Raw genomic sequence first — 9,070 nt, forward strand, 5'->3', positions numbered from 1 at the left:
TGAAACATTCATCTATCTTTTCCTTAATTGAAACTTCACTATCGTTTGCTGTTTCCACAATTAGATCCTCACTCAACGCTTTAGATTCTAAACGTGCGTAGTTAACAAACGATGGTGACACAAAAGAACGATTTGCACCTGAATCAAATAAAACTTTTGCACATACTGAATTAACGAGGAATGTACCTGTTACCACTTCAGGGTGCTCTTCCGCCTCACCTCTCGTCATCTGAAAGGCTCTCCCTTTTGCATTAGACTCTGCCTATCTTATCCCTCCCCGTCCACTTGAACTAACACGATTATCCATTTGCCCACGACCTGTTGGCACATACCCCGATCCTCGACCCCCAGAATATCCAGATCCCCGACCTCCAGCCAAACCAAACCCTCGACTCTTTATTTGCGGACAATCAGCATTTACATGTTGAGATGAATTACAAGTAAAACACCTCCGCGTCATCCGACAGTCTCGGGCTATATGTCCTGGTTCCTGACATTTAAAGCATACTCGAGATTCTATATTGCAATTTCCCTGATGTATCTTATGACATCGGGTACACGCCCTATCAGCAAACCTTGAAACTGGTCGATTCAAATTTTCCATAAAACTCGGTCTACGAAAATCAGTTACTGTAACTTCCCCCTTTCTTTTCTCCTCAATCTTTTCTTGTGGTTGTCGATTAATGTCTTGTTCTAGAATTTCAGCTGCATCAACTGCCGCTTGAAATGTTGTCGGATTCCTGTATATTACATATTTCCGAAGATTCGACTCCAATCCACAGATATACTTTCTCACCCTGCTGTTTTTAGATATTATATAGGCTTCAGCAAACCTAGATTGTTCCATGAAAACTTCTGTATATTGGCGGACTGACATGTTTCCTTGTTCAAGACGAAGAAAATCATCTTCCAACTTTCTTACTGCAGCTTCACGACAATACTGCATTTTAAACTTAACCACAAATTCTTCCCAAATCATGGTTTTCAAAATGTTCGGATCCGAACTGGACAGGACTTCCCACCAGTATAAAGCACTTGATCTCAGACGTGACACAACAAACATAACTTTATCCTCTTCTGCACTTTTACTGATTTGCAAACTCAGCTCTATCTCCTTAAGCCAACATATAGCTTTAACAGGATCATGCTCACCAGAAAACTTAGGAGGTTTACAAGCAAGAAACATCTTGATATCTCCTCCCTTTTGTGTTGAGGACGAAGTAAGGGGTACAGATGTACCAGTTACCGGTGTACTAGCTCCAGCTTCCTCCTGATAATTGGGATTTCTTACCATTTCTGGATTATTTTGGGTTGTACGCCCCAACAAATTTACCAGACTTTCTTGAAACTTTCCCAACTCTGCTGCCAACATTTCTTGGGTAATATATTCGGGGTCAGAAACATTATATCCACCCCTTGTTCTTCCTCGACCACGGCCATACATTGAACTTTCTTGGGCCGACAATTCTTGTTCCCCACGAGTTTCTTGTCTAGTACCTCTACCTCTTCCTCGACCCCTGCTACAACTTCGCGTTTCTATTGTCATCACATTTTCCAGGTCCTCTCCTTGTATAACATTTCTTCTATACCGACCTTTTCCATAACCAGTAGAGGTCCTTTCCGATTGATTAGGATTATCTGTCATTTCTCAGTATGTAACCTTTTCTGTCACATTTAAACACACATGATTATTCTCATAATNAGGAAATAAGGGTGGGATATCAAGGAGAGGTGTACCATGGGATAATGGTGGCATATCAAGGAGAGGTGTACATTTGGATATAAGGGTGGCATTTGTGTGTGTGTATTTCGTAATATAACTCTTACTATTATATTTCTTAAAATTACCATGATTTGAAATCTTTATTTCTTTGTGATTTAAAGATTTAGGGTCAAGGTTCTTAATGGAAATCATAGTCTGAATGTTATAGAAGATGAGATAACAGGTTTTGCCTGCTACTTTGATTAAACCTTATTTGATTCAAGAGGTTTAAAAGTGGCATTCTGATAATTGATTAATGTAAACTTGCCTTGTTTTGATATATTGTTTACAAGCAGATATTAATGACTTAAAAAGTGAAAGGTATTGACATTTTTCACTTACTTGTTCATATATTTGTGATACATATGAAAAGTTGTCTTATTTAAAAGTTTTTGGTGATTTTCACCCTGCAATGACATAAATAGGATAACTCACTGGACCTTTCGGTCTAACCCTCGTTTTGTGATTTTAAATATGTATTGCAAGAAGTGCGGACGATAAGGGAAAAGGGAACATGTGATAATTTCCCTATATGTTTACTTGCATGAAGAATTGATGATGATATGTATAGTCTTGGTAAATGAACAGGGATTAGTACAAGAATTTGTATTTTGAATTTTTGGACCATGTATTTTATACTGGTAAATTCTTGTATTAAGGGACCAATATGGAATATAAACATAGATTTCTTATGTATGAGATATGTGGAATTGGGTGTTATAGAAAGTGGTATCAGAGTCTGAGTTTAAGGGATTTAGGTATTCAACAGCATGATACCGAGACTTAAACTGTTTTATTGCACGTTAGGGGTCCCAGACATAGTTAGCACCATTGGAATTAAATATGATGATTTGAAAGAACAGTGTGTAAGGTAATTCTAATTACATTTGGCCAGTGTAATTATGAATTTACAGATACATATCTGAACTTAAATACTTCATTATATTTGGGAATGTGAATATGTGATTATTAAAACTAAAATGTGCAGATGTCTAGCCGAACTAGAAGATCTGAAAGAACGACCCGTCCAGAGTCTGAGGAAAGGGAAGAGTCACCCGTTAATCTTTCGACTAGCACGTCCGAAAATAGAGGTCGGGGAAGACCAAGGGGACGAGGCAGAGGAAGAAGTCAGTCTCAAGGAAGGGGTCGTACCAAAATTGATTCTGAACATGAAGAATCCCATTCTGGGAATGTTCAGGAAAGATCGGTGCCACACCCTGAATATGTGACTAGGGATATGTTGGCAGAAGAAATGGGGAAGTTACGAGAAACTCTGACATCTATCATGGGAGTACCGGCTAGAGTGGAAACAGAGAGAATAGAAGCTCATCCCTCAGTACCGGTTACTCATAACAAAGAGGGAGATATTAAAATGTTTTTGGCATGTAAGCCACCAACATTTTCTAGGGAAAGGGATCCAATAAAAGCTATGTGCTGGATCAAGGAAATGGAATCTGTGTTCAACACCATTAGGTCTCCGGAAACAGATAAAGTTCGACTTGCTGTTTCAATTCTGAAATCGAATGCTTTGTTCTGTTGGGAAGTTGAATCATCGGCCAAAACAGTAACAACCCACATATTCTATGTACATATAATCCACATCATCATACTCATAACATAAAATGTAACATCGTTTACATAATACAGATTAACAGAAACTCTTTCTTCATTTACATTTTAAAAGTAACTAAATGACATTCATGCTAAACTTTTCCCTTGCCTTTATCTTGCGAGGTATGATGACCTGCAAAACAGGTTAGTCCAACAACTGAGCGTTAGACCAAAAAGGTGTAGTGAGTGTATAATTCTCAACCAACAACATACATTCCAAATAATCAGTTTAGAATCAAACCTGTTCTGATACATAAAACTTATTTATGTATCTCTCGCGGTTACACCGACATTACATCTCTCTCACGATTACACCGCGATTACATCTCTCTCGCGGTTACACCGCCATTACATCTCTCTCTCTCGCGGTTACACAGCCAATACATCTCTCTCTTGCAGTTACACCGCCATAACATCACTCTCGCGGTTACACCGCCATTACATCTCTCTCGCGGTTAAACCGCCATTTCATCTTAAAAATGCTTTAACACATTAGCCGGATTTGTAATCCAGTCAGCCTTGTCTGGATATGATATCCAGACAAACACTTAGAATATTGAGAAGCTAAACCGGCCATACCTTGATCGGTTTATAATCCAGACTAAACTATCCGGTTATCAATCCGGTCAACACATTCCTTTGAGCGGTTTAATTTAATCCGGTCACCTCTTGGGCGGTTTAGAGTTTAGTCCGGACAACACTTGAGCGGTTTAAAGAGAACACCGGCCACTCTTTGTCCGGTTTATTTACTTAATCAAATATTCATGAAATGCAGTTCATAAATAGCAGATTCCAACAATATCAGATTCTAATAAAAGATGTAATAATCAATACTTCAAAGCAATATACACTCACCTCACAAAAAGATGTTGGATGGATTCAAGTCTGCAATTTTCCTTCAGCCCCTTTTTCTCTCAATATGCAGAGAATTCCTTCAGAAGACAAAAATTTCTTTTTCCTTTTTACATCTACTTCCTATTTATAGCAAGTGTAAACACCGCCCCTCATGGTCGGCTTAATCAAAATTACATCACCCACACACACTTCTTTATACTACAAATATTATATATATATACATATATATAATCCAAAAATCTTAATTCAAATCTCAAACCGGAATATTACAAAAATGGATGTTTTACAGACGTTATCTTGGACATAATTTGTGAATCGATTTGAGGATTAGTTTTGTCCCAAGACAGTAGTGACACAAATGGAAGAAGATTTTCTGAAACTGGAACAGAGAAATGAAACAGTTCGGGAATATACTGAGAAATTCATTGAGTACTCTCCATTTGCCGAACACTACATTTCATCTGAATCCAGGAAGATATAAAGGTATATTTAGGGTTTGAAACCCTCAATCAGATAGTTTGTAATTGTTATGAACCCTAAGACCTTTTCACTGACGGTAGATGCAGCTGAAGTAACAAAACAAAATAAGAATAGACAATCAGAAGGAAAGATTGTGGAAAAGAGAAGTTGGGAAGGGCCTTCGACTAATTTTCGAGAACCAAAAGCAGTAAAATATAATAACAAACTTGAGCAGAAGGTAGGTGAGAAAGTCTGCTCACAATGTCGACAGGTTCATCAAGGTGAGTGCAAGATGGATCCAAGGAAGTGTTATAAGTGTGGTGAAGTAGGTCATCTGTCCAAAAGTTGCCCAACTAATCGAAGGTGCTTTAATTGTAATTCTCGGGATCATATTCGACCAAATTGTCCATTATTAAGAACTCCACAACTGACAATGGGGAGTAATGCGTCAGTTATTCGGGGAAGACTTACGGTAAACAGAGGAGGGCAAGGAGGGGCACGGGGACGGTCCTTCCAAATGACAAAGACTGAGGCAGAGGCGTCACCAGATGTAGTAACAGGTACTTTCCTTCTGAATTCAATACATGCTAAGGTGTTAGTTGACTCTGATGCAAATTTTTCGTTTGTATCACCATCATTTGCTCAAATTGTATGCTTGAATTCTGTGCTACTTGATGACGAATTAGTAGTTGATACCCTAATAGTCAAGAAACTGTTACTAGTATGTTCAATAATTGTATTATTGATATTGAGGGCTGTGAACTACCGATTTGGTTATTTTCTATGCCAATGAAAGAATTCGATGTTGTAGTGGGGATGGACTGGTTGGAAAGTATCAGGCCAATATTGTTTGCAATCAGAAAATGATCAGAATTACTTCGCCAGACCAAGGAACGGTTGTTATTTATGGTGATCGTCAGAATCACCATACTAGTATTTTGACCGTGATGAAAGCTCAGAAAAGTATTTGGAAGAAGTGCCAGGGATGTTTGGCATACGTAATTGATATGAAGAAAGAGAAAGGAAAAAAAGAATCAATTCTGATTGTTAATGAATATCCAGAAGTCTTTCCAGAGGACTTATTTGGATTACCGCCGGATCGAGTAATTGAATTTCGAATTGATCTTGCACCAGGGGTTGCACCAGTAGCAAAGGCACCATACCGGTTAGTTCCATCTGAGTTGAAGGAATTGGTTGCACAGTTAAACGATCTGACTGATAAGGGATTTATTAGACCAAACACTTCACCTTGGGGTGCTCCGGTCTTATTTGTTAAAAAAAATGATGGGTCTATGCGAATGTGTATAGACTATCGTGAACTGAACAAATTGACAATCAAGAACAAATATCCTTTACCAAGGATTGATGATTTGTTCGATCAATTGGTGGGAGCAAGTTATTTCTCTAAGATTGATTTAAGATCAGGGTATCATCAGCTCAAAGTCAGGGAAGAAGACGTTGCTACAACAACATTCAGAACTAGGTATGGGCATTACGAATTCTTAGTTATGCCATTCGGCTTAACTAATGCGCCCGCCATCTTTATGGATCTGATGAATAGGGCATGTAAGGAATATCTTGATAAATTCATTATTGTATTTATCGATGATATTCTTATATACTCTAAGACCGAAGAAGAACATGCAGAACATCTTCGTCTAATATTGGAATTATTGAGGAAAGAAAAGTTGTACGTAAAGTTTTCTAAGTGTGGGTTCTGGTTAAGAGAAGTTCAATTCCTGGATCATGTCATCTCAGAAGCAGGAGTAAAAGTAGATCCAGCTAAAATAGAGTCAGTTGCAAGATGGGAAGCTCTGAAAACTCCTTCTGAAGTCCGAAGCTTTTTAGGATTGGCCGGCTATTACCGTAAGTTCATTCAAGACATTTCTAAGATAGCCCTACCATTGACTAAATTGACTCGGAAGAACATTAAATTTCAGTGGAAAAAAGAACAGCAATAAGCTTTTCAATTATTAAAGGACCATCTTTGCAGTGCACCAGTGTTGACCTTACCAGATGGATCTGAAGACTTTGTAGTTTACAACGATGCTTCAAAGTTAGGATTGGGATGTGTTTTGATGCAAAGAGGAAAGGTAAATTTTTATGCGTCAAGACAATTGAAAGATCATGAGAAAGAGTATCCAACCCATGATATGGAATTAGCTGCAGTGGTGTTTGCTCTGTAAATCTGGAGACATTATCTTCTGGGAACAAAGTGTCAGATTTATACTAATCATAAAAGTTTGCAACATTTGTTCAGCCAAAAAGAATTAAATATGCGACAGCGTCGGTGGATTGAACTGGTAAATGATTATGATTGTGAAATCCTCTACCACCCGGGAAAAGCCAACGTGGTAGCTGACGCTCTAAGCAAGAAAGAAAAGAGCGAAACCATTAAAGCTATAGCAATGAGAATGAACTTGATCCCTGAAATTCGTAAAGAAATTCAAAGATGTCAACAAGAAGCTATGAAAGAAGAATTTGTTAAAACAGAAAGGTTGGGTAAGATAATTTCAACCTTGGAACCGAATGACGAAGGACTAATGTGCTTTCAAGGATGAGTCTGGGTACCGTGTTTTGGAAATATCCGGAACACTATATTAAATGAAAGTCATAAGTCCCGATACTTTATTCATCCAGGTACCAATAAAATGTACAAAGATTTAAAATCTTCTTATTGGTGGCCCGGATTGAAGAAAGACATAGCCAAATATGTGGAACAGTGTTTAACATGTCTACAGGTTAATATTGAATATCAAAAGCCGTATGGAAGCCTTCAATCTTTGGAGATACCTGTATGGAAATGGGATCACATTACAATGGATTTCATCATGAAGTTACCTCGAACTCCAAGGGATTATGACGCGATATGGGTAATTGTGGATCGTTTATCTAAATCTGCGCATTTTCTACCTCTAAGAGAAAATTACTCTTTAGAAAAGCTGGCACAGATTTATATCAAAGAAATAGTGACCAGACATGGTGTTCCATTATCTATTATATCTGATAGAGATAGTCGGTTTACTTCAATGTTCTGGGAAGGGTTGAAAAAAGATTTGGGGTCTGAAATCTGACTAAGCACAGCTTATCATCCGTAAACTAACGGACATAGTGAAAGAACTATCCAGACTCTCGAAGACATGTTGAGAAGTTGTATTATTGACTTTGGGGGATCGTGGGAAGATCATTTGCCATTGACAGAATTTTCATATAACAACAATTACCATTCCAGCATCCAAGCGGCACCGTATGAAGTATTGTATGGACGTAAATGCCGAACGCTGTTGTATTGGAACGAGGTGGGTGAAAGACAGCTGACGGGTCCTGAAATTATCCAAGAAACTTCTGAGAAGATCAAATAGATCCGTGAAAGAATCAGAATAGCACAAGATCGCCAGAAAAGTTATGCTAATAATCGTCGAAAGCTGATCGAATTCTTTGTAGGTGATTTTGTGATGTTAAAAGTTTCATTATGGAAGGGAGTTATACGATTCGGAAAGAAGGATAAGCTCAGCCCGAGGTATGTTGGGTCGTTAAGAATATGTAAGCAAATTGGGCTAGTGGCATATCAGTTAGAGCTACCAAAAGAACTAAGTATGATTCACCACACTTTCCATGTATTGAATCAACGAAAATGTTTAGTTGTTCCGAGTCTAGCTATACCGCTTCCAGAGATTAAGCTAAGCTATGTGGAAACACCAGAAGCTGTAATTGACCAGAAGATCAGGGTGTTGAGAAACAAAGAGATCAGTCTGGTTAAGGTTCAGTGGAAGTTTCACAAAGGATCCGAAGTAACTTGGGAATTGGAGACGAAAATGAGATCAGAATACCCGTGGCTTTTTTATTAAAGGAATTCCGGGACGAAATTCTTTTGAGGCGTGGATAATGTGATAACTGAATCCTGGTTATCACCTAAGGTAATTAATATGTGATTATTAATTTTTAAATATGTGGCAGCATGATAAATTATCATACTTGATCATGCTAATATGTTAAATTATATGCATAAAATGAAAAGCATATAGATTAAAATATGTATGTATATTCTTAATTGGTTATGCACATGATTATGCATGTATATGTTTGATGGTATGCATGCATAATAAGAAGTGGGTTTTACATGAGGTCAGGGCTGTAATTGCCGACCTTTCCTTTTTAAGAAGGGTATAAAAGGAGGGTGAGACCTCCATTCACCTCTCTTGCCATCTTTGGAGTATGTTTGAGCGATTTAGAGAGAAAGATTGACCGGATTTCTTACTTTGAATTGTATGAAGATTGGTTTCAAAAAGGTGAGTAATTTTTAATGTTCTACTTTCTTTGAAATGCATAATTATTGTATTAACTGCTCATCTGGTTTGAAATTTAAACCGTATAAGTGTTGTC

The sequence above is a fragment of the Cynara cardunculus genome (genome assembly GCF_001531365.2).
Source record: "Cynara cardunculus var. scolymus isolate 2C chromosome LG 8, CcrdV1, whole genome shotgun sequence".
Classification (NCBI taxonomy): Eukaryota; Viridiplantae; Streptophyta; class Magnoliopsida; order Asterales; family Asteraceae; genus Cynara; species Cynara cardunculus.